The sequence below is a fragment of the Peromyscus maniculatus genome, chromosome 1 (assembly GCF_049852395.1).
Source record: "Peromyscus maniculatus bairdii isolate BWxNUB_F1_BW_parent chromosome 1, HU_Pman_BW_mat_3.1, whole genome shotgun sequence".
In the NCBI taxonomy this organism is placed as follows: domain Eukaryota; kingdom Metazoa; phylum Chordata; class Mammalia; order Rodentia; family Cricetidae; genus Peromyscus; species Peromyscus maniculatus.
This window is the reverse complement of record NC_134852.1, coordinates 176,463,043-176,489,574: the sequence shown is the minus strand read 5'-3', so window position 1 is coordinate 176,489,574 and position 26,532 is coordinate 176,463,043. Positions and strand designations below refer to the sequence as shown.

Here is a 26,532-nt window from a genome sequence, read left to right as displayed (position 1 = left end):
GATAGGCTAAGGCTAGGCTCTTGCTAACACTTCAGACTTAACATTTGTGAAATATAAATGTATGGGAAGCCCTATGGAGTGTTGGGAGAACACCCAGACAGACGATAGTCTCTCAATCATGGATAGACTTTAAACTATCCAGTCATGTCTCAATTCTTAAAATTCTTGCCAATGAGAAGCCAGAGCAGCATTCGGCTGCTGTTCTGCTCTGCCCATCTGCCACCTTCTCCCCTGCTCAGGAAGGAAGCAGCTGGTTCCTTGCCAACAGGTACTTCCCACCCACCAAGCCAGGACGTAGTTAGACCGAGGTGCCTCCAACTTGGACTTCTGACCATGTGATACATCCCTATGGTTGGAGCTACATTAACAGCATCGGAAATGTTACTTAAAGGCCAATGGTGTACAGGAGATCAGTGGAGAATCGCAACTGTAAATCATTACTTAGGTTTCCTTAAAGGTGGAATTATGGAGTGCTTTTCTTTTGTGATTAAGATAAATAGTAATTGGTTTTTATATTATACTTTATAATACTTCATCTATCCTAGATAGATAAGGCAGACAGATGGAATAAATAACAGACCAAAAGGAAAATGTTAAAAAAAATACTTTAAGAAAGACCATGACAAAAATTCCTACTTACTTTTTAAAGTCATTGTCTACAGATTTTAAGAATTATATGGAATTTTTACAATTATGAGAATAAATGGAACTGGTCAACTCTTGGCAGTTGCATCAAGTTTCAGAGAAATGACAACAAGGGTAAGATTGTGTCTGTATGTGTAACATTCTCTGGGTAATGGCGTATTTGTGCTGACATCCTGATTGTTCCTCGGTTTCAACCTGTATATCCAATTTCCTGTTGGGTACCTTGACCTGCTTCCAGAGGAATTTTAATAACCTCAAAACAGAGTTTACACCACATTTACTGTGTTCTTGAAGGCTGAGGTCATCGATGCCCATTTCCCAAACTAGGTGCCACGGCACATCTGGCTTCCTCCTGTTCCATACAGTGTACCACCAAGGACTGCCAGTTTCTTCTAACTGTGTCCGGATTCTACTCCGGCTCCCTGGTCACCTGCCTTCCTGTGCTTCACCTTCCTTTTGGCTCGGTCTTCACGCTGGTCCCCAGATAATCTTATTACACTATAAATTGGATTTTTTTTTTCACTTTCATACTCAAAAACTGTCATTTAGTCCTTATAGTTTAGGTAGTTTTGGCTATAGTTTATAGTGATCTGGCTGTACACTAACTTCAGTCCTCTTATCTCAGTCCTCACCTCCCTCCTGCTGCTACAGATACTAAACTACCTGATAATCCTTACATAGACTATATATTCTTACATATTTGCACCTTTAAAGTGTGTATGCGCTGTGTGTGTGTGTGCTGCTGTGTGTGTGCTGTGTGTGTGTGCTGTGTGTGTGTGCTGTATGTGCTGCTGTGTGTGTGTGCTGCTGCTGTGTGTGTGCTGCTGCTGTGTGTGTGTGCTGCTGCTGTGTGTGTGCTGTGTGTGTGTGTGCATGCTGCTGTATGTGCTGCTGTGTGTGTGCTGCTGCTGTGTGTGTGCTGCTGCTGTGTGTGTGTGCTGCTGCTGTGTGTGTGCTGCTGTGTGTGTGTGCTGCTGTGTGTGTGCTGCTGTGTGTGTGCTGTGTGTGTGCTGCTGCTGTGTGTGTGTGTGCTGCTGTGTGTGTACTGCTGTGTGTGTTGCTCTGTGTGTGTGTGTGTGTGTGTGTGTGTGTACTGCTGTGTGTGTTGCTCTGTGTGTGTGTGTGTGTGTGTGTGTACAGTTTGTGGAGTTCATTCCTTTTATCATGTGTATTCTGGGAATCAAACTCAAGTCATCAGGAGTATCAGCAAGTTGCCCTGTCTTGCTTTTTGGTAGATTGTTCTTTCTCCCCAAAATGGTATTCTGGCAAATCCCTTTTTAAATTTGTGTGTGTGTGTGAGTGTGTGTGTGTGTGTGTGTGTGTGTGTGTGTGTATACATGCACACATGAAGTAAGAAAGCAGTTTGTGTGAATTGATTCTCTCCTTCCACAATGTTGGTTGTACTTGGCAGCAGGAGCCCAAATTTACCCCCTGAGCCGTCTTGAACCAGCCCTCCCCAACCAGCCCTCCCCCTACTTTTGAATCCACAGGAACTTTAACTGGAAACAGTGTATCTATAGATTGTAAAATACTTAAGTAATGTATATATGTACATAGTTTAAAAAATCTGCCTTTTACTATGTAAACTTCATTATCTCTTCCTACAGGTGACAGCTGCTGACAGTTTGGTGTACACTCTGCAAGATGTGTTGCCCTGCATTTCCCTGCATGTGTGTGTGTGTGTGTGTGTGTGTGTGTGTGTGTGTGTGTGTGTGTGTGTATGCAGGGAACCAATATGCCTTGGCAGCTCTCTTCATTTCTTTTACCCCACGTTTAATCACTCACCAGGTCTTACTGATTTTATCTCCTGGGATCTAACTCCTGGTTTCAATCTCTGCTGCCAGCAAGATCCAGGCTATTGTATCCTCCTTGGGCCTCTCTCCCAGTGGTGCTCAGCATACTGACTCCCGTCCGTCCCCTATCTTCTCATTTGCTGAGTTACCCTCTTAGAATTGCTTGTTTCCTATTGTTATGAGTGTAGCAAAATGTATCGGTTTTGGCTGTTGGGGGGGGCGGGATGACTCTGAAGGACTGGCCTTTGCCTCTTCCTTTTTTTTTTCTGTTCCACACTCACTAACTAGCTTTCCTTAAAAAAAAAAACAAAAACACTATTTATTTATATGTATATGGGTGTTTGCCTGCATGTATGTTTGTGCACCATGTGCATGCCTGGTACCCACGGAAACCAGAAGAGGGCCTCAGATCTGATCTTCTATAACTGGACAATTGTGAGCAGCCATGTGGTGCTGGGGATTGAACTCAGGTCCTCTGGAAGAGCAGCCAGTGCTCTTAACCTTCGGACTGTCTCTCTTTTGAAATGCCTGGTATTCGCTCTTACGTGCATCCGTTTGCCAGGTCATTTTCCTACAATGTATGAAATCCTTGATTTTCCTAAGCTGCTGCCTTTCTGTGGGTGGTAAATCTTAAGTAATCGAAGGCTCTAAGAGTTTGTATGGGTAATTTACATCACCATAGCAACTTCAACCATTCCTCCTTAGCTCACATGGACATTTGCTTCCAAATACAAATTTTTAAGATTAATTAGTGTTGCCAGTTCATAACCTTTGACCTAAAGCAATTAACAGCATTTAGTTAGAGATCCATTGTGTCATATCTAATAAACTTCAGTATATTTTTTTATTGTGGCTGTTTAAAATATATAATGTGAATGAAGGAAATCACAGTGGTTACCAACCCCAAGGCTGCTGGATGCTGGAACCTTAAAAATACTTACCCTCCAGAAGGACCTGGGTCAGGGTGCCTTCCAGAGATTCACATTATTAGTTCAAGCCATTCCACAACCTACCTCAAGAGACCACTTGAGAGAGTTGCCCGGAAGTCAGGTAGTCTGAACTTAGTAAAAGGCTGAGATTCCCCCCGCCCCATATTTTCTGGATTGGTAGAAGAAGATTAGAGAGAGGAAGTTGCTAGAAGATGAGGCAGTGAAGGCAATGTTACCTATAGTCCTCAGCGGGTACCAGAAAAGATGGAGTTGCTCTTGGAACGCAGAATTAGAACCATGGTTTTCTTTACAGCCACAGTGAAAAGGCAGGCAGAGACGCCTGCAGGTGTTGGTTTGCTTCTGCCGTGGTGTGGGGGTACAGAGGTGGGGAGGAAGACTGTAGTAAGGAGGCTTCCCATCTGCTTCCTTCATCTTCTAGTTAATGAGGAACATAGGATATTCGAGGGCAGGGTGAGGAGTGAATGCAATGATTGATGGTCTGAGAATGTGTAAGGGAGAGGCTTAAGAGAGACTAGGAGGCCAGCCAGGTCACATTGGATTCCACTTGAATACACACAAAAAGGGAGCGGAACTGACCAGGACTAATTGGGGAGTTAGCTAAGGAGGGACTAGTTAGAGTGTACTGTGACACAATCATTCCTTGGAGAGTGCAGTTTCGTAAGAGGCATTGCGGATGGTCAGAGGAGGGAAAACTGATGGACTGTCCCTCCTATTCATAATCGAACCTTACAATCTCTCACACCAAAGTACATGGAGAACCTGGTCTCACTGTGGCACTTTTGACTATAGGTTTTCACACATGATTTTATTTAGCTAGAAGAGGAGCCCAAGAGGCAAGCTTCCACCTGAATTCCACTAGATGAGCATTTGTACCATACTGCTCCTAAAAGCCAAGGCAGAGGTTGCTGACATCTAAGTCATTTTTTTTCTGAAAAATTGAAATAATCTTTATATAAAGTGTAATGAAGTACTTTCTGTGTGTCCAGCCTTTTTAGGGGCTGGTTTTCAATGTAATCATTTTATGCTTTACCTAAGATGAACGCTATCTTGGCCCTTGTTTTTTAAATGAGGAAACAGAGGCAGAGTGGTGAGGACACTTGCCTGGGAGTCCTGAGCTGGAAGCTTCGCTGCGGGTTGTAGGTATGAACGGACTGCAGGTTGCTGTGTTTGCGGGGTCAGGGGAGGTCAGTGGATGCAAGGCCCTAACAACAGTGCTGAACAATGAAGGAACCGTGAGCTAATGGCTGTCATTGTGTGCTTCTGAGCAGTTAGGTATTTCCCTCTGGAACTTCCACTGGATTCAGGTCCAGCTCACTGGAATTGCAGAACAAGTCTTATTCCTCCTGCTCAGCTATCATCCTTGCTCTATGAACCCGGAACCCTGATCCTGCTCTCATGGCTGCTGTTTGCTCTGGATTTCAGAAACCTTGAGTACTTTCTTCAGTGAAATAGCTATCAGTACCTGGCAGCCCAAATTTTCAGACGACAATTCTCTTGAGACACTTTGCCCTTTCCCAGGTGGGAAGTCAGAGTCATTTAATAACATAAATTTTTGTTGGCAATAATAAAAATGAGTATCAATCATGTTTATTATTTTCATCTGGAAGATCTCAATGCAGCATTCAGGATGGGCTCAGGCACCTTTTTTACTAAACACACACACACACACACACACACACACACACACACACACACACACAGTTTGTTTAATCCATATGATAACCCTCTGAGGCAGATACTATGAATTTACTATGACTAACAGATGAGAAAAATCAGGTTTGTTTTTTAAAATCCCATTTTTAGTTTTCCCTTTTGAATTTAGCTCCTTTTTGGTTTTTCTTGGTAATTTCTTTTATTTGAGAATAAATATTTCTCAGCTTGTTAATGCACTTGATAATTGTGTTAGTGCTACCATTCTATTTTTAGATCAAATGATATATTTATTTAAAATGACACCTTTGGTATCATTATTGTGTTACAGGAAACCATCAGGAAGATTATTTGCTTTTATCAGAGGTGAAATATTGAAGTGTGTGTAAGGAAATCATTCCATGGCTTTCTTTTTTAAATTGATTTGCTATTTCAAACCATTAGAGATACTCAAACCCTCCCTCTTAGTTTTTTGTTTGTCTAAATAAATAAAAGATTTTTTTATTTTGTGAATATATATCATAGATTTTGTTATTTTTAATTTTAAAAGATTTGGTTGTTTTTAGATTTGCTATTCCTGGGAAACAAAGGCAAGAACCAATTTGAATCTTCCCTTCTTACTCCTCCTCCACCATTGGAAAAAAGAAAGAAAAGAAAAGGGAGAAAAAAAGCCCTTTTGTACTCATTTAATCCCAGCACTCAGGAGGCAGAGACAGGCACAGAGCTCTCTGACTAAAGAGAGCCAGCCTGGTTTATACAGCAAGGACAGAGGTATATAGTGAGGCCCTGTCTCCAAAACAAAACAAAACAAAAACAAAAACAAAACAAAACAAAAAACCCTCTTTAAGTTAAAAGTCAATTTTGAGAGGAAAACATAGCAGAATTTTAAATGGTCCCAAACTTCTCACTACCTAAATAATAAGTTCCTACAGAAGCGCTCCCACTGCCGTCTCCCCCCCCCCCCCAAGACATTGAAATGTGGAGAAGTCAAACAGTCTTTGAGAAACTTGACTCATTTTTAACTTTACTTCATAGGAAACAATCATCTCATTGCTGATTCAAACCAAGACATTTTCATTTTGGATCTATTTTAGAATGGGCACTTAGCAGTAAGGTCACATCATGCCCCTTGCTGAACGTTTTGGAAACAATCCCTTTTAGACATGCTCCGGCTTCCTCCCATGTTTCCTTTCTCAGTTTTCTTCAATAGGGCGGGTTGTTTTGTTTTGTTTTTTTCTTTCTTTCTTGCAAGTCTTGCTGAATTGTACTCCTGCATGCACACACACTGGAACTACTGCTCTTTTATAGCAGGTCTTCTACTTTGATTTTGAACTAGCTCCTCAGATCTCAACTGCTGCCCTTGAAGAAAGGAGCCAACTCTAATGGATGTCATAGCAGTGCCCACAATCCTTTTGTTCCTGATGGTTAGTTTGTCCTCTTTGAACTTGTAGAATAAGTTCGGTAGTGATGTAAAAATCCCTCCTTAGCAAACAAACGCTGAGTCAGCATGGTTCAAAGTGGAACCCGAGAACCCATCTTCACCTGTCTGTAGTAGTGACACAGGACCACGGTGGTCCTAAAGTCGCCTCCTGGGGTCCCCACTGGCTGACTACCCTCTAAGGCTTGGCTCACCAGGCAGCTGTGAACCAAGACAATGGAGAAAGAGCCTTTGTGCCTTAGCAAAGCAAGATGGTTGTTGGAGGTAATCATTCTTCCCCCTCACTTGTAAGACAAAGAAAGATTTCAGTGTTGCCATGTGGGATCACTGAAACTCGAGTGTCAAGTGGCTGGCTATTCAGATCTCCAAGTGAGATCTCTGAGCTGTCCCAGAGGAGCAGGTATTTCTTTTAGCATCAGTAAATGTTGTCTGGAGGGAGCTGTCACCAGGGCTCCCCTATGAACAGAGTGACAGTGTGGCTTCCTGAACACTCACTTACTCTTTCTTCCCTTCCTCTGAGATTTAAAGTCAGGACATGTTTAAGAATTACTTCAAGTCACTCTCTTGTTGTTCTCTGTTTTGAGTCCCCTGGAAGACGAGGAGACAGATAAAGACAGTAGTGTTAAGTACCAGGTGACTTGGGGTCAAAAATTACAATTCCCTCTTACCATTTTTTGAAACTCCTACAAGCTGAATTACAATACCATCCCTTTCTCGAGGCCTCATTTACCACACTGCTCACTACAGAACCCTCTGAAATGAGCTTGAGTGTGCACCTCTAATGACCACCACTTAATTCTAAGATTCAATCAAAGCAAGCAGTGTGAGAGACAGACCTGCCTCCTCCACAGAGCCCCTGGATTCCAGGACTGCCCACTCAGCACCTGTATTTCCTGCTCCCACATCTACCTGTGCGTTCTGACAAGTGTGTCTGTCTTCTCCTTAACACGACTTCCTCCTTTCTTTACCCTAGTTGGCGCTTTAACTAACTCCTTAAAAACTTACCTAAAGGGCACAATGGTTCTGAGGTCCCCTGGTCCTCCCAGGGCTCTCTTTGAGGATCTTCTCCTAGGTGGGACTTCTTCTTATCAAAACCACAGCAGACTGAATTCTATTTGTGTGCTTCTTTGTATCTTTCCCATGCCAAAGTCAGAAGTCTTTCCCTTTTGTCCCTAAGACCTGAGCATAGCACATTAATTACCCAGACTTTTATTAAGTCAATCCAATTTAATAAATTAACTTTTATTAAATCCATGAGTCAATGGATAGGTGGATGAATGAGTGGCACTTTTTTGTTTTGGTTTTGATTTTGTGATATCTGTGGGGAAGATTCCACTTCTTCCATTGACTCTGACAGCAATTGATTGAAAACCTGGTCATTAAGCACTTACTTGGGAACACTGTGTCTTTAAGTGAGAGGAATGCAGTAAGATGCTTAGCAGAAGGAGTCTAGTCACATGGCTGAGCTCTTAATAGCTTCTCAGGAGACTAGAAGTTCATTCATTAAGCAATTTTGATTTGAAAACCTATTAAGAGCCTCCCACTGGCTAGTCTCTTAGGATATATTCATGTGAAAAGCCAAGCTCTCTGGTCAGCAGAACACACATTTTGTTTATATTCTAATGTGGCGGCCCGGGGTAGGGGTTGTGGGGGGGGAGGAGTTCTGTGTGTACATGTATGTAAAGTGTAATTTGCTATGTATTAACAACAATAAGGGAATCTAGGCGGTAGAAATGGAGTTCTTGAGAGGAAAGCTGACTGTGAGGGGGTTAGAGAGGTCAGATGGGTGGAGAGTTCCAAACACGGGGGTGGGGGTGGGGGGCCTGGGATTATTGGCTTTGATTTTGAATGAAAGGGAGAGCCACCACCGGGATTACACATAGAAATGACATGATCTGTTTTAAGTTTTTATAAAGGACACTCCTGCAAAGCTGAGAATAGATTTAGGGGAAGGGACAGGGTAGAAATGGGGTTCACTGGGAGGCTTTTCAGCAATCTAGGTATAAGGCGATGACAACTTGGATAAAATTGATAGTAGAGGACGCAGGAGTGGTAGTTTAAATTCAAGATGTATTTTGGAGGGAGAGCCAACAAATTTTGCTGGCATGCTTAAGGTGGACAGGAGCAAGGGGGAGAGAAATGGAGGGCATTTTGTAGATTTGAACCTGAGCAGCAGAAAGCGTTGGGACTGCCATCAGCTGAGACTTGGACATCTGAGTGGAGTGGGATTGCCGGGCTAGGATTGGGGAAATACAGGTCGTTGATACCCACATTTTGGATATTTTGTTTTTGTTTTTTTAAAGGCCATCTTTAATAGACATCCAAGGGGGACTGGGGTCAAACAAGCAACTAGATGACCAAGTCTGGAGTTCAGGAAAAAGAGCTACTTTGTAAATACACAGGAGTCGACTGTCTGCAGGGCATTTATAGTTGAGACTAGATGGGTCTGCTAGAGAGTGAGGCCTTGGTAAAGAAAATCATAACAAAGCCTTGGGGTACACTGTGACACTGAAAATAGGCAAGAGAGAGATGGGGAAAGATCGATGAGGGATGTAGGAAAGCCAGATTGCTGCCCCCTGGAAGCCATGGGAAGAAATGGGCGTGGTTAGTGATCGCCTGTGTATCCACTGCAGCTGGTCTGACAGGCAGGGTGAGGACTGGTCACTGAGCTCGGGGACTCGGTGACATGGGAGTTACAGGTCACTTTCTTCATGAGAGAAATGTCAGTGGAGCGCTGGGGGTGGGGGTGGACCCTGATTAGAGAGGCCGAGTCGGACGGGAGAAAAGTCAGATGGAGGAAAGACAGACGCAAGAAGTTCAGACAGAGGAAAGTCAGATGAGAGAAAGACAGACAGAGGAAAGACAGACAGGGGAAAGACGGATAGAGGAAGGTCTGCCTGAAGACGGACTTGAATCCTTGAGGCCAGAGAGCAGCTGAAGCAAAAGGTCCCCTTCCCCTTCCTTCCCTAAGCACTTCACAGTAAATGTTCTCTTGCATGTATATGATTGTAGTTTCAAAAGAAATACACAGAAAAAAAATCAACTGACAGTTTTCTCCCCTCCCCACTTTGGCATTTTGTAGTGGAAAAAAAAATCTATCAATCAGTGTTTTTGCTACAATCGTGAGCTAACCGTTCGAGCTAAACCCTCCTGATTCCTTTTCACGTGTGTTGTCTGGCTCATTCTTTCCTTTGTCATTTACTTCTCCTTATGGCTTTCTCTCTACTTATAAATTGAAACTTAGTTTCATGGCACAATTATTTTTGTAAGTTTGGCCCAGTTTCATAGGTTAGAGACATTTTCTTCGTGGGTGAGTGCTGTGAATTTTAAAGTAGTTCATGATCCGCTTAGGCTTTATTTAGGAACAGAAGGTTTTTTTTAAAATTCATTTTAGAAATTATTGCTGACTAGTGGGAGAACAGAGGGGTTGAATTTTTCCTCACAACTGTTCATATTCTAATCATAAAGTATCACTAGATTTCATCTGGAACGTTTTTTCAGTCTGTTCTGATCCTTTGTAGATGACTTATGGACAGCCGGGCCATGTTCATACCCCAGGAGAAGAGTATCTTCTGGAATTAGTGATCTCGGTCCTGAGGTTGCATTTGGTCCTTCAGACTCTATCAAGAACTGCTTGCTCTGCGGAGCATCTCCTGACTCGCCTGCTGTAGATAGTGTGGGTTCCCTCTGAATCACCGGACTGCCTATTGCCTGAACGCTTACTTGTTGTTTTAGTGTCTGTTTTGTGTGAGTGTAGGATATGTGTGTGTGTGTGTGTGTGTGTGTGTGTGTGTGTGTGTGTAAATATGTATGCCTGCATATGAATGTGTGTGTGTATGTGTGAGTGCATGTGTCCATGTGTTTTATCTGAGTATGTCTTTGTATATGGTGTGTCTGTGTGTGAATGTGTGATGTCTGTGTGTATAGTGTGTGTGTTTGATGAATGTATATCCAATTGTGGTGTTTATGTCTGTGTGTATGGTATATCTCTTTGATGTATGTGTGTCTTTGTGGTGTGTGAGTGTAAGTGTATGTGTGAATATGTGTGTGGTATGTGTAACTGTGTGTGGTATGTATAACTGTGTCTGTGTGTGTGAGTTTATGTGACTGTGTCTGAGTGTGAGATATCTGTGTGTGAGCATGTATGAGGTGCCTGTGTATGAACATGAGTGAGGGGTCTGTTGTGTGATCATGTGTGAGGATGTCTGTGAGCGTTAGTGAGGTGTCTGTGTATGAGTGAGGGGTCTGTTGTGTGATCGCATGTGAGGTGTCTGTGTATGAGCATGAGTGAGGATGTCTGTGTATGAGTGAGGGGTCTGTGTATGAGCATGAGTGAGGTGTCTGTGTATGAGCATGCGTGAGGATGTCTGTGTATGAGCATGCGTGAGGGTTAAAAGAGCTCAGCCTCTGCTGCTTTGTCATTGTAGGAAAATTAGTCTTCTGGGCCTGTTTCTCACCTATTAACTGGGAGTAGTTTGTACTTCACAGTGTTGTGGGGATTAGCAAGAGGAAAAATGTAAACATATTGAGCAAACTAGTAACAAACATGGAAATCTGAAATTAGTGAATACACATGTATGCATATGTGATGTGAATGTCCTTATCATCTTCATGGCACACTTCGCGAAGAAAGGGCTGTTTGTTTATTCTTTCCCTTCTGCTGACCCTCAGCTGTGGAGAAAATGCAGTGCATGTTGGTTGGTGATGGCAGATGCGTGTTGGGTGCCCATGGAGCTGCAGTGAATGTGTCCTGATCGGCTTTTCTCTCGGATGGATGTGTTTGACTTCCAGCCAAACTCACAGTGCGTAGTCTAGGGAAGCGGTCTTTCCAATGGCCAAGGATTCTGCATGGATTTTCAAACACTTGTGAAGTCTGTCAGCTTAGCCCCTTGTCATACATCTTTTTGTGACTTAGAAATTGGCTTTCTTTTTAACATAATTCATCAACATTTGTAAATTTAGGAGAGGCGCTTAAATCCCGTTCACTTTTGAGCAAACTTTCATATGCTCGGCCCTTGAATAGTGTGAATCAGGTTAGAAGTAAATAAGTAAGTAGCCCAAAACCAATTACATAGCCCATGGATATAAGAAGTAAGTTTCCATTTAAAAATTGTCAAATGACATTTCTCTGCCTTACCACTGTGTCCCCCCAGGTGCATCATTTCAGACCTCTGTGATTAAATACACACATGTGATTTTCACACAGAAATAGCCTGCTACTGTTATCCATCAGCTTGAGGGACCTTTTTCTCTCTACCTAACAGAAATCATGAGCAGGTAAGGGGAAGTTCTTCCAGCCATGGAGGCCCACAGGTTTTTGTCTTTGGCTGCCACTTGAACGGTGGCTACGGCCAGCTTCACTGCTGTTCCTGCTCAGCCGCCACTTCAGCCATCCCCTCTTTATGTTACCAGTTCAACCCTTTGTACTAATGTTTAAGAGCAGAAATGGGGGAGGGGGAAGAGACCCCTGGGAGAAGGCAATGGAGACAGTGTTGCAGCACACAGGCAACACAGGAGGATGTCTTCTGGTCGACTCCAAGAGTGAGCCAAACAGCCCCAAGCCTGTGGCAAAGGCGTCAATCATGGGCATCCCCTTGTGCAAATGAAGGATTGTGTTTACACCAAGGATAGGTCCTCTGTTTGACCACTAGGAAGTGGTCCTCAATTGCCCACGCCAGGATAAAATGGCCCCTGTAGCTTGGTAAGACATGTCATGGGAAAGCATCAGATGCAACTATTTGAAACAATCATCACTAAAAATAGTTGCAGTATTGAGCTCAAGTTCTGTGTCAATAGCAAGCAGCTGTAGTTACAGTAGACCCTCCTCCAGGTGTCCGTGGACTATTCAAAGCTGCCATCGCTCAAAACAGCCAAGCAGCCAAGCACCAGGGAATGGTGTAACTGTTAGTTACAGAATCAAATCATCCTGGCCCCCAATACTATTACAGCGGGGCTTGTGATAAAGGCATGCCATTAACTTTGAGAGTAGTTCATAGACAGATGGTATCTGCCTCATTATTATCTACTTGGCTCCGTTGATTGCCTTTCCCCCTTGGAATGCTCTCTATTTGTTAGCCTTGTATGTCAACTCGACTGGATTGAGAAGCACCTAGGGTACTAAAACACTCCTCAGGGTGTGTCCCAGAGGGCATCTCCGAAGATGATTAAGGGAGCAAGGACTGCCTTACATGTGGTGACATTCAGTGAACTGGAAGCCCAGTGGAATAAAGGGAGGGAAGGGGAGAGCCCTCTGACACAGGCATTCTCTCTCTTCTTGGCCACCATGATGTGAACCATTATCCTCTTTCATGTTCTTTCAGCCGTGATGGATTGACACCTCTGACCCCATGAGCCAAAAGACCTGATTGCCTCCCCTAAGTTGTTTGGCCTGCAGTATTTTGTCACAGCAGCCAAAAACCTAATGCAGATGTAACTGATGTTTTGAATACCCTTCTGTATCATTTAATAGTTGAGTGTTATTTTCTTCTCTGCTTATACCATATCATCACAGCCCAACTGTCACTGTGGGGACATTTTAGATTTTTTTTTAAACTTAAACTGTTCTGATGTACACCTATACAAATTTAAGATTTGAAGACCACAAATACATTTTGGCTGTCTTAGTTACTTTTCTATTGCTGAAGAGACATCATGATCAAGGGTGCTCATAGAAGCATTTAATGGGGTTTACAGTTTCCAGATGCTGAGTCTGTGCCCATCATGATAGAGAGCAGCATCATGGTAGGGAGCAGCAGGCAGACAGAGATGGTGCTGGAGCAGTAGCTGAGAGCTTACATTCTTATCCACAAGTAGAAGGCAGAGAGAGCTAGCTAGAAATGGTGTGGGCTTTTGAAACCTCAGAGCCCTCCCCCAGTGACAGACCTCCTCCTAATCCTTCCAAACAGTTCCACCATTGTGGACCAAATATTCAAGTAGATGAGCCTATGGGGGCCATTCTCATTCAAGCTCCAGCATATTGGCCTCGCCAGTATCAAATGCCTGCCGTGTAAACATGATTTCGCTTTGTTAATTCTTAAAATATTCCTTAGTTCGGGGTGATTTATTTGGCAGTTGTGTTCAGAGTTGTTTTGTCACTGGAAAAATAAAGCAAATGCTCTCTGAAAATAGTCTGTATTTCAGATTAGAAAAAAAAAGTCTGAGATAGGCTTTTTTCCCATTGATCCAAACTAGATGACTTTCTGTATCACCCTGAATGGCCTGGATCTTGATATGTAAACCAGGTTGGTCTCAGACACTCACAGATCTACCTGCCTTTGCCTCCCGAGTGCTGGGATTAAAGGTGTATGACACTGTGCCCTACATTTGCTAGATTTATGGCTATAAAATATGGGCACCAAGCAAGGACCACAATGTTTGTTTTAAAATGTAAGGATGTTTTGGGTTAGGGTGTGTGTGTGTGTGTGTGTGTGTGTGTGTGTGTGTGTGTGTGTTTTCATTTAATGTTTTTATGTCTCTATATTTCTGTTCTTTCAAAGAAGATACTTGTTATTCTGTTAGGAAATTGCTAAACCATTTTATCCCAGAAAGTAAGAGGCATGCATATGGCATAATCAGATGTTCTTGTAACTATTTCCTGTCTCAGTGGCATACTTTTTCCCTGACTTGGACTTAATTACTTGCAAATTAAGATCCACAAAGAGATTAAGACGTAAAATGAACAAAAACTATGCAGTCCAGATTATCTTATGGATTTTTGTATGTGCTGAAGATCACTGTCCATATTGCTGTCTTTACATTGAAAAGGCCTTGGGCTGTACATTCTGAGGTGCCAAACAAGGTCAATTAAGAGTGGAAAGAAACAGACTTAGACTGACTAGACAGACAGGCTGTAAGAACACTACACTGGTCTTCTTTATGTATTTTGCACATTAAATCGGTGTGCAGTTATATTACTACCATAAGTTTTTAAATAAATGAATTTGTATCCATAATGGCTTTAATGACCTGTGGAGTATCACATAATAGGCAATGTGGATATTTGAAGTTAAGAATCTGTTAGAGCCCAGATTTGAACTAAACTCACTCAAGATATAGTGATTCTGTTATTAATTTTGGCTTGTTTTGTAAGGAAGAGTTTTTTTTAGTTTAGGATGCCTAATTAACAAAGTTCTGGGGAGTGATAATTGGGATGAATTTCTGATATAGTTATAAACTGTTGACCTGACAAATATTTCCTGAGCATGTAATATGGGCCAGCCATTGAGTTTAATGATAAACTTTAGTCAACAATGTACACATTAAGCCCTCGACTTCAAGGAGTTTGCATTATAGGAAAGGGGAATTGCAACAGAAAGAAAGATAATACAATCACTCCCGGTTGCAAGTGTTAGGAAGGAAATAAGCAAAGGCCATGAACCTGAGCCCTCCTGAAGCAGATGCATTGGGAAGAGTGGTTGGGGGGAAACCTCGTGGGTGGAGGGGAGGTGGCACACGAAGACCTAGTACAAGGACGGGCTTGGTTGTGTGTGCGATTGAAGCCAAGCTTTGCAGGCTGAGGCACAGTTGGAAGAGCAGCAGATGAGGCTGAAGAGCATGGTAGACAGTGACTGGATAAAGGCGTGTGGAACAACGAAAGCAGGCGAATGTTATTCTGATGCACGGAAGGCATTATGGGCTCAACACAAGGGGCTAATCTAAGCCATTTTTTCATCAGTCTTGCCGTATGAAAAATGGTAGAGGGGGCAAAGGCGGGGGGTGGGGGGTGGTGGGGGGAGTTAGGGCTGCTAGATTTGTCTAGCCAAGACATGTTGGTTCCTAGGGTGAGGGTAGCAGCTAAAATGAAGAGGAAAAGATGGTTTTGAAGGGTCTTGGGACACAGGGGAGGGCATTCTGAAAGGGAAGAAAAGAGTCTAGATTAACTCCTAGCTCGCTGACCTGGATGAGATGGAAACTCCAGACTGCCAGCAGGACAGAGGTATGGAGTTTTGTGTAAGGCTTTAAGATTCTCTGTGTCTAAGGGAAATGTCTCTGGAGCATATGAGTTGACAGCTAAGGGAAGGTTTAGAATCTAGCTAACATTGCATATGATGCCAGGCAGGGTGGCTCATGCCTGTGACCTTGACACTTAAGAGCTTGAGAAAACACGATGTTGAGTGTAAGACCATCCTTGGGTGCTTAACAAGTCTGAGGCTGTTGAGCAACCTAGCAAGAACCTGACTCAAAGAAAAAAATGACGTGTGAGATAGCCAATCCTTCCATCAGCAAAATGTCTTTATTTAAAAAGACATTTGAGTGGAGGTAAAAATATTTGCCACGGAAAACTACAAAATATTAATAAAAGAAACTAAAGACTCTATAAATGAACGGAAGTATGTCCCATGTTCACAGGTTAGAAGAGATAGTATTATTTAGATGCCCATGTTGCCCACAGTGATGTTCAGACTCAATCCAGTTCTTATCCAAATCCCAATGGCATTTTATAGAAACTAAAATGTCCTAAAAATCATTTAGAACTACAGAATACCTCAGATATGCAAAACAATTTAAAAAAAATAATGGAGGCATCACCCTTCCTAATGTCAAGGGTATTACATACTACAGTAGTCAAAGCAGCCTGGTACTGCTGAACAAGTAGATACAGAGACCCCATGAAGTGGATTAAGAGGCCAGAAACAAACTCAGATCTATACTGTCAGCTGGTCCTCAGCTAGGATGCTGGAAGTTCACACAAAAACAGGAGTAATTTATTCAATAGTTTGTACCAGGAAACCTGGAGTCTGTATGCAAAATAATAAAACTTACAATATACACAGAAGGCAACTCAATGTAGATTAAAGACTTAATAAAATGCCAGAAACTATAAAAATCCTAGAAGAAAGCACAATAGAAAAGAATCATGAAATAGGTCTTAGCAATGATTTATTGAATATGGCTTAAAAAAAAACTAGAAAGCACAAGCAAAGATAAGTAAGGGGAACAACATCCAATTCAGAAACTTTTATAACAGAGGAAGCCATCATAGCACACACAGGGAACCTACAGGAGGTGGAGGGGTGGGGAGGGGGCTAGCCAAACATAACTGATATGAGATTTAGATCTAACATGAGTGTGGAAATCCTACAAATCAATAGCAAAAGAAAAAGTAACCCAGTTTTTAAAATAGGCAAATCGTGCTTTCTCATGTCAGCTCCTTTAAGGAAATGAAAACGTTGGTGCAGTGTGGGTGAAGGTACTTTTGCACAGCAAAGCATCAGTTAGAACCTGCAGATACGTGGCTACGTTCTTCCTTGCTTTCAAACTGTGGGAATTGACATAGTTTTATAGTAAGATTATAAAGTTATTCCTGTGATTACAGTATGCCACATGAAAGAAATAGATTGGGTCAGGGTGGACTGAGTCTCAGAGAAGAGATAAGCAAAAATCCAGAAATAGTTTTTCAGTTAAGGATCACTTTGCTTTGAACTTGTAAATATATCCCTACAGGGTCTTAAGAGGTCATTTTCTGTGCTAAAAAAAAATTTTAAATCTTAGCAAAAGCAATAGGAAGCTACTGCAGGATTTCAGAGAAAAGTGAGGTACACAGATTCGCATGATAGAAAAGTCACATTAGCAATAGCTGTCCCAGACAGGGAGACTACTAGGAGTCTAAGGGAATCCTCTATGGAAGAAATGATTCAGTCTCTATCAAGAGAGTAGCAGGAAAATGCAGAGAAAGTTTAGGTTAGAGAATATTAAAAAGATGTATTGAAAAAACTTGATTCGTCAGATGATGTGTTGAGTTCTGATGGCTTTTAGCTTGGGAGACTGTCTATAGTGCCATTCTCTAAACTGGGTAGGATATGACTAACTGGAATTGGAGCACAATTAATTTATCACACCTGTAAGACACATAGGAACTCTGAACACCACTGTGGCTATAAAGCTTGAGCTCTGGACAAGGTCTGGGTTCGAGAGTTATTTGAGAATCCTCTCAAATCGATCGCAGTTGAACCTACTGGTGGTGGGGATTATTCGGAGGGAGTGGTCAGGGGAGGGGACTGGAGACTACAGGGAGCCTGAGGAAGACGAATGTTTGAGGAGTGCCTGAAAGAGAGAGCTTGCCAAAGAGATGAGAACACTGGCCAAGTGTTCTGAGAAACTTTCTGAGAAACTGAGGGATGGCTGAGCATCAACAGTCCTTGCTGTGTCTTCTCTGAAGCCCACCCTCCATAGAAGAAGATGGAGAACATATGACAGGTGTCCAAGATGCCCGCACTCACAAAGCCTGTCTCTACATCTCCTCAGACTTACACATCAGTGCCACGATGACTGAGGATGCCAACCCCCAAAGCAGGGGGGGGGCAGAGGAGGGGGGTTGGTGGGCAGGGTAATGTTAATAAAGAACATGAGGAAAGGAGGTTTGGGGTAGGCAAAGGACATCACTGGCTGTAACTAAGGGAAAGTTGAGCCCTCCATGGTAGAGGCCTGGTCGTTAAACAGTTCAGTCCAAAATTTGAGAGCCTGAAAAGTATCTGAGTGCCAGTACTTCAGAGAACTCAGGGAAGATGCTGAATGGAGAGAGCAAACAACAGGTGTCTACTTGCACACCTGGTGTTACCTAGAGAAGGCAGCTTGCTGCTCTTCCGTCAGTATGTGTGGAAGGGTGAAGAGAAGACAAAGAACACCCATCAGCTTTGAGGATTTTGACCTTAAACATGAAGAGAGTGAGACAAGGCTGCAGCTTGAAAGGAGGGTTAGTCCAAAAAGGCTGTGGGAGCAAGGAGTAAGAGTCCCCAGGCAAGAGGTCAGTTCTCATGTCCTCTGGTTGATGAGCCTGTTTGTGGAAGAGGTTCAAGACCACGGACAAAGCAGGACTCAGACATGTGTGTTAGGGAATAGGTGGATCAGTTTGCAGTGGCAAAATGAATGACCTGAACTCAATGACTGAAAAGGCTTAGGCTCAGAAGTTTCAGGATGTAGCCTGCTGGTTCCAGTTTGTGGGCCTGGGAAGCGTATGCAAGGGCAAAGCAGCAGAGTCCATGGTGGCCAGGAAGCAGAGACAGCCAGGAAGCAAGAACAAGACATGCTTCAAAGACATGCTCCATGTGACTTCCTTCCTCCAACCACACCCCACCTCAGACTTTTCATCACCTCTCAATAATGCTATTGTATTATGAAGCCTTCAAGTGATTCATCTGTTGATAAGAACCGAGCCCCCAGGATCCAGTCACCTCTCAGTGCTTGGATCCACCGACAGGAGGCCGAGCCTTCATTGTATAAGCCTGTGGGAGAGGGGCTCACCATAGCTACCATGACAGGGCACACAAAGTGTGAGAAGAGAGACCACGGACCACAAAGAATGGCTATGGTACATGTGCTCACAGGGTAGGAAACAAAAGGACCACCATGCCTCTGTGAAGCAGGAACAGGATGCAGACAGTTGTCAGGCAGGAGATTTGAGGCGATGAATGGAGTGTTCTGGGGCAGCACTAACAGACTGACCAGCTAGAGAACCTTGGACCTCTGCATTCCCCACCTTGGCACTAACAGTGTGATCTTTGACACGTCATTCAGCCTCTTAATTGCCTCTGGGTCCCCTGGCACCAGGCAATGAGCTGTAACTTTGAGTTACTGGAGGAATTCTGTGAGTGAAATCATCTCATACTTATTAGAGTCTGGCACACAAGAGTGCTTCGTGTGTATGTGTGTGTGTGTGTGTGTGTGTGTGTGTGTGTGTGTGTGTGTGTGTGTGTGTGTGTGTGTGTTATTGCCTGGAACCATCATTATTGGTAGAACTGAGGCTGACTGCAATCTGGGGCCAACCAAGCACCTGTCTAGGTAAATGGGAATGTATTGACCAGGGGAGGGTGAGCGTGGCAAAGGAAGTGTTGTGTTCTGCTGGGAAGCCCTCAGAGGAGAGAGGCACTCAAGATGGGCACACTAGGTCATGGAGAGGCTGGTTCAAGGAACACAAACATTAGAGGCCTCTAAGGACCTGCTAGTTTGTAAAGGAGTGAGCCCTTGTGAGTGTTGACAGGAAGCCTAGGAAGCCGGAGTGCCATCTATATATGAGCCCTTTGCCCTGAGTGGCCAGGTAGAGCATGATACCATGCTGTCCAGAGCCTCACGTGTTGGGGCCTCTTGTAGCTGAGGGTTTAGAAACTGCGCAGTGATGGGTCACTGTTGCCCTCTGCTCGTTCTCCATGTGAGAGTGGTTACAACTAGTAATGATGCTAGATGTACAGAATTAATGCTACTTGCCAGTGACACAGCTGGGCCATGTATGTTGGGCACTCCTCACAACCGAGGCAAAGAGCATCCCTCTTTCCTGCTCTCAGACAGTGACGCTGTGGCATGCATAGGTATGGAGCGTATGCAGCTGTTTGGCCAGGCCATGCAGCTTGTGTGTGTTGGGGCCGGGAGCAGTGCCATCATTAAAGCTGGCAATGTGGCTTCCTAGACTCTTTCTGTCCACTCAGCTAGCATAACTGGCCAGTTTAGAATTAGCTGGCCAGAGAAGGGAGTGATTTATGGAGGTTAGGGTGGTGACAGGGTTGTACCAGCTCCTGGAGAGTTTATGTCCTATAAAGAGCTCTGAAGAATGGGGTGGATATATGATAGAGATATGAGGCCCTCCCGACCCAGCAACTCACTAGAGAGAACGGCCTGACGTAGCATTGCTGGAAGGTCATGTGGCTCTGTCTGTCTTTCCACAGTCTATTACATTCCCAAGCCCTGACCTCTACTCTCCTATAATCCTAGCTAGCCCTGCCTCTGCATGACCTGACAAAACCAGAGCCTGTACCGCTCAAAAGCCCCAGGCTCTGTTGTGGAGGTTCTGTAGAAATACAGACCTGCTGGCTTAGCTGAAGTGGAGTGTCCCTCCTCCACGCTCGTCATCAGCCAGATTGGGCGGAAGCAAGAGTTCCCTCGGGGCAAAGGAAAGATTCTCTTGGGAATCCTGTAACCTTCAGTAGTTAGTGAAGCTTGAAAACCTGGACACTTTTGACTTAACCCCAAACTTCCCAGCCCCAAATAGAGCCCAGATGCTGACAGCTCAGCATTCCATTGCCCACCCCACCCTTTTCATCTTCAGCTGGATCCAGAGCCTTCCGGCTTCTCAGCAACACTACCACAGAAGTTTCCAACTGCTTTCTAAACCTGGTCTTCCATTACATATTTTTTACTCTTGAGCAGTTTTTAGCAGATAAACTTTATGTGTGATGTATGTGGCTGCCTCTCAAGGCCATCTGGTCTGCAACTGACCACTCCTTCAGCTTGGCCTATCCTGAAGGTCAGGATAATCTTCGTCTCTCACCACACACACCATGGTCAGGCCCCTTTCTGCCCCATGACACAGGTCTTTTTAAGCTGCTCTGACATCTTGTCTCTCCTTGAGACTGCAAACTCTAGATCTCTGTCACCTCCCTCACCCCCAGGCCTCCTTGTTCTGCCTCCTTTTAGCCCCAATTCTTCCATTTCGTCACTGGTTCACTGACTCATTCGGCTCCCAACATGTCTTAAACCTACACAGAGACAAGCACATGTCAAACGTTCTACAGGATTTTAATATTCAGTGATTAGTAACTGATTTATGATCTGTTGGCCTTGATTTGGGGCTTTGAATTTTTTATTGCATTTTTTGTAACATTACCTATAAGCCCTCTGACTGTGATGACTGAATACTTGTTAGAGGCAAAGCCAAGTGAAAGCATTAACTCTTAATCCTTCTAAAGACATCCTTATTATTACTGTGCTTGTGTTTTGGTTTCTCATTTGGGTACCTTGACAACAGGGACCTTGACGAAAGGTCTTTCTCTTTCTTACAATCCTCGATGTGCCTCACGTAAAGGAGTCCTGGTGGAAGTGAGTACATGCAATGCCCTTCTGGCTGAGAAACCTATCTTAAGCCATCATTTTGATACTCTTTCCCCTCTAACTAGACACCTGTATTTGTGTGTGGTTCAAAAATCGCTTTTGTTATTTCTTGCCTGTTGTGCTGGTTAGTTTTGTCAACTTGACACAAACTAGAGTTGATAGAACCTCAGTTAAGAATGCAAAGTGAGAAATCCACCGAGTTTGCTTAAAGGGCAAAGAGATTTATTAAGAAAGAAACACTCGCAAGACAGAACAGAATTGTCGCAGGTTCCTGGAAAAGGTGAGGCATGGTCCCATACTATTCTTCCGCCTGGAGACTGTTCCAGCATCCAAGTCCCATGAAAGAGCAAAGAGAGCCGCCTACGTGCATCTCAGGTCTTAAGGGTAGCCTGGAGCCATGCCCCAGGGGCAGGCACTTAGGGCAAGTACTGCTACATCTCTAGGGGCGGGGGGGGGGGGGGATCTTCAAGGTTATAGACAGGACAGCTATCTGCTACATTTTTGTCTAAATAAGAAAGTTCTAACCTAGTATAAACTATATATAATAGGAACGATTATTAAGTATTGTCCAGGAGAGGGAAAAGGTAATAACATAAACAAAATAGAAATACAATGAGCAAGAACAACATCAAACAAGAGACATATACTAAAATCCAGAAATATCCAGAACATAGGTAAATGGCATGTTACAGAAATTATTCCAGTAGTTGTCCTATCCTGGAGACTCTAACTTTAGTAGCTAAAATGTTTTTAGCTAAGATATGAGAGGATTATAACTGTAACTATCTAGTCTTTAACCCTATCAAAGACCTGAGAAGGAAAATAATATTACCTGATAAAATAAGAATTGCAAGCAGGAAATATCTGAAAAATTATGAGAATAGACAGAGACAGCTGGAAGCCTGGACAATCATCTACAGTTTCTCAGCACTGTTGGGACATCCATTTTGGCTACAAGCCTAGAATATCTGACAGACCATTGTCAGAAGCAGGAATTTTTAAAGACCATCTTACCCTGTCTTGGCAAGGTTCAGTATTCACTTTTCCTTGTGTTCTGTTTGTCTGGAAAGGACAGCGTTCATACTGTCAGCAGTCAAGGCAAGGGCAGTTCTTTGTCCAGCAGGCCATTTTGTGCTAAGAAGAAGACAAACTTCCAAACGGGTTGTCTTAGAGCCCAATATTCTCTCGGGAGTAGAACAGTGCTGCCAGGAGCAATTGTGTCTCATGTCAACAGAATTTTAAGTTATCAAAACATTTAGATGTCATTCTCTAGGTCTATGAAGTGTTTGAAGATTACCTATACATTTGACATATATTTTTGTAAATCTGGAAAACCTACCTACATAACTGTAGAGATGACAAGCATGGGCGACTATTAATCTATAGGTCTTATCTACCTCAATAACTTAAGGACTAAAGCTTCATATTAACAAGGTAAATAGTCTGTAAACAGATATACAGTGTAAGGACAATGACCTCAAAATTGTAACAATACACAAAATATCTTAAACGGAGGTAGAAATGTATAGTGCAATATGATAACAATATCCTTAATATGTATCAATATGCAAAATATCCTAAACAGAGGTAGAACATATATACAGTATGGCAAATATAATTTTACATTTGTATCAATATACAAGATATTTCAAATAGGAGTAGGAACATGTATACATTGACAATTATAGTTTTTAATTTGTATCAATATACAAATTATCTTAAATAGGAATATAAAAATACTTTACATTTGTATCAATATATAAGAATCCATGTCAGTGCAAATTGTCTAAGGCTGATAGTTTGCTAAATAGTTTACTAGCAGATCCAATAGTCTACCTTAATATCCTATACTTATCTATTCTCCTTTTTCTCTCTTTTCCAAAAGGGAATCCTGAGTCTAAATTTTATTATTCCATCCCCAACTCAATAATAACTTATCCATTAACCCTGAGAAACTGAAAACTTTTGGAAGAGGGGACATTGTTTTCTTAAAATTGCTTTCTGCTGTTTAGGAGGTGATGGTATCTCTGGGATCCTGTAAGAAAGCTAAATGGTTAAGTCTCAATAGGACGAGTTGTAATGTCAGAGATTCCTTGAGGCCATTGACTAACTGTCCTTTATAGTAATATTTCTGACCTATGAAAGACCTGAGAAAGCTTTGGCTTCCTCAAAAGATGACAAACTCATCTCCTAAGTACTTTGTAGATTGCAACAGGAGCAGAGCTAAGCATACAACCAGGTTAATCTATCTTCTGGTCATAACTGGCTTTACCTGCATATGGTTCATGTCATTGAGCAATGTCTGGGACATGGACACAAAATAAAAGGGGGGAGCAGCTTAGAAGACAAGTGAAAATTGAAAGCAAAGTATAGAGAACAAAAAATGAAAATTTACATCACACCATTAAGATTTGATACTTTGAAATCGGCCCTTTGTCAAATGTCTTATAAACAGTGAGTAAGAGACTGTAGAAGAATTATATGGAGAGGACAAATCCACCATTGGAGGTTTGTTGTGATTATCCCCCCGTGTGACCAGGAAGATATTTTTTAATGATATTTTAATGTTAGTAGAGTCCTTTCTTTCCCACATGCCAAGTATCATGGCTTTATATGTATTTACTCTCCTGACGTGTTTTTTCCTCCCTCTGGCATGCCTGCCAAATATGCACAAACACATTAGGTCTTTGTGTGTTTAGGATTTAAAAACAAGGAGGGGAATGTCCGGCTATGGTGGTGTTTCCATGAGAGACCGTGAGCAACGCTGGTCAGAAGGCAGCATGTGACTCATAGATGTTTGTACCAGCAACTTTCTTCTGTCCGTTGCCCGTGGTGAAACGGTTTGGAAACGGCTTATGAATTCTTCTGGCATAACCTTTGTTGGGAAAACGAATTACAAGTGGTTCATTTTATGCTGGGCCTTTGTTATCACCATTTCAAGCCATTCTGTTGGTTCACTTTGTGAGAGCCATTGTGAGGGTTGATGCATGTGTTTTATGAGAGAGTATGAGCCTACAATTTGTTTTGATTGATGTCCCTTTGGATTCAAAGAGAGCAGGTGCTGTCATTTGGACTCGGTTTTGGCAGTGGCTCGGCTATATAAATATTAGAAATCCAGACTGAAGCTCCATTTAAATTATTTTTCTCCATAAGAATAGGAGTGCTTTACATTGGCTATTAGAATATTTACAATGAATATTAGACTCTGGTTCTATTTTTAGAACTTCTCATAGAACATGTAACATACCGTACATCTGGACATACGTATGTATATGTGGCTTCCATTATGCAATCATATAGCATACAAATTTTCTGCACTTCAAGAGTTTATGCAAATATTATGTTCTTTAAAGCTCTGAGAATGTGATTTCTTAATATAACAAGAGGGTTTATTTTTCCCAGTCTGAAAAGTGTAGACATGTCTAACTTTGGAAACTATGTCAAGGGTTATTTTCAGCTTGGCGTGGTTTGGGTGCCCATCGTGGCGTTTTGGAGAATGGCCCATTGCGGTTTGGAATCTTTCTCCCCCTTCTGCACCTTTGTTATTGTTGCTTGTCACCAAATGCCTCACTGAGGGATGCTGGGCCTCTTCTCGGACACACAGGGGGTTATGGCGGTACTTTCTTCCCAGCAAGGCTGTTGACACTTACACCAGGCTGCCTCTCCACTTGTGTCCTCTGCACAGTGCTTACGTTCAATTTCTGTCCTCCTCAGATAATGGAACTTTCTGTGACCCTCACAGACTGGACTGACCCAGTTCCTCCTGCAAAACTCCAGAACAAAGCGCATGCCACATTGTGCATGGCTGTTTGCATGTTCCTCCTGCCTTCCCTCCCACTGACATGATTTCTGTGAGAATTAGGCCCTGTCTTTGCCATTATGGCCCTGGAGCCAGGCTCACTACCTGACATGTGATACTCATTAAACGTTTATTGAATGAATGAAAGAATGGATTGATTTGGTCTTCATAATGAACAAGAAAAGAGGATGGTTAAAGTAAAAATGATTAGCTGTGACATGCACAAGTGACCGAGGGCCACACATACTTTATCTGCCTTTTGTTTCTGAGGAATTTAGAAAATGTGAATGTACACACAGCCTGAATGGCTGGAGAACGTTGAAATATGGATGTCTTATGGATGCTCAGTTTCCATGGGGCAGGAACACTCAGATGATTAAATAATTCCTGACCCCTTCTCACTCCAAACAGGATTGAAGTGAGGCTGTATCTGAGGAATTTGGCAACAGCACCACACCAGAACTCCTTACTGGGTCAGCACAACTTATGATAGAAGAAACCTGAGTGAGAGTCTGAGGTCACAGAGGGGCAGCAGCAGAGATGGACAGAATCCGGGACTTTATAGCCTTGGTCAGCATTAGAACTAGTTAGCACACTGCCTTGGTGTTTAAGGAGCTGTTTTGTTCTTGAAACCAGGAAGGGCTTGTAGTTAGGATCCCTCCCCCCTGGTGTCTGTTTGTTGACCTATCTGGATAATTAGCCACTTTTCCTCCTCATTTGACCTTGCCTCAAATCCGCCGGTGTGAAGTATGTGGACCTAGCTAAGAATCTGGGACTGTAAGCTTCCCGCTAAAGCCCTCCATCATGGCCCCTAGGTATGATATAGCATCTAAAACATTCAGTAGCTGTGGAGCTGTTTTAAACAGCTCCCCCTCCACCTTGGAAATTAAGAATGCCCTCTAGGTTGAGACTCACTAAAGTAGAACACGTTTTTACATGAAATAATTATGTGAACTAATACTGTAGGCCAACCTTTCAGTTGCATTTACAAATTCAAAAATGCGGCATAGCATGTATTAGTCTTCTAGTTGTTTTTAAGGAGTAGAAGGCGGGGTGTTACCACCCTGGAAAGAACATTGGATCTGAAGTCCAGTGGCTCGGAGTCTGGTCTCACCTCTCCCACCTCTAACCTGGGCTGCGAGCCATTGACATATGACTGTCCGGTGTCCTAGCCTTACTCTTCTGTCACACGTCAGCTCACTGAGGCCAGAGGTGGAACTCGGCAGCTCTGCTTGTGATCCACTGAAGCTCTTACCCAAGAGTCATAAAAATGGAGGCTCTTTTGCCAGCTGCTCACAGTCCACCTTTCCATTGAGAGCCGTGATTCTTACACTCCTCACCTCACATCTACCTTCTCTCTCTCATTTTCATTTCTGGTTTGCTGTCTGTCCGGTCACTGGCATGCTTGTCCTTCATCATTCCTCACTCTTGATCTGTTCA

At 43.0% G+C, this 26,532-nt stretch overlaps 1 protein-coding gene across 1 annotated transcript in view; it reads left to right on the top strand.

The window, feature by feature from the left end:
- The window catches only part of Pip5k1b (phosphatidylinositol-4-phosphate 5-kinase type 1 beta), a 276,063-nt gene that overhangs the window by 81,805 nt on the left and 167,726 nt on the right, over window positions 1–26,532 (top strand). The gene's annotated exons all lie outside the window — the stretch shown is intronic.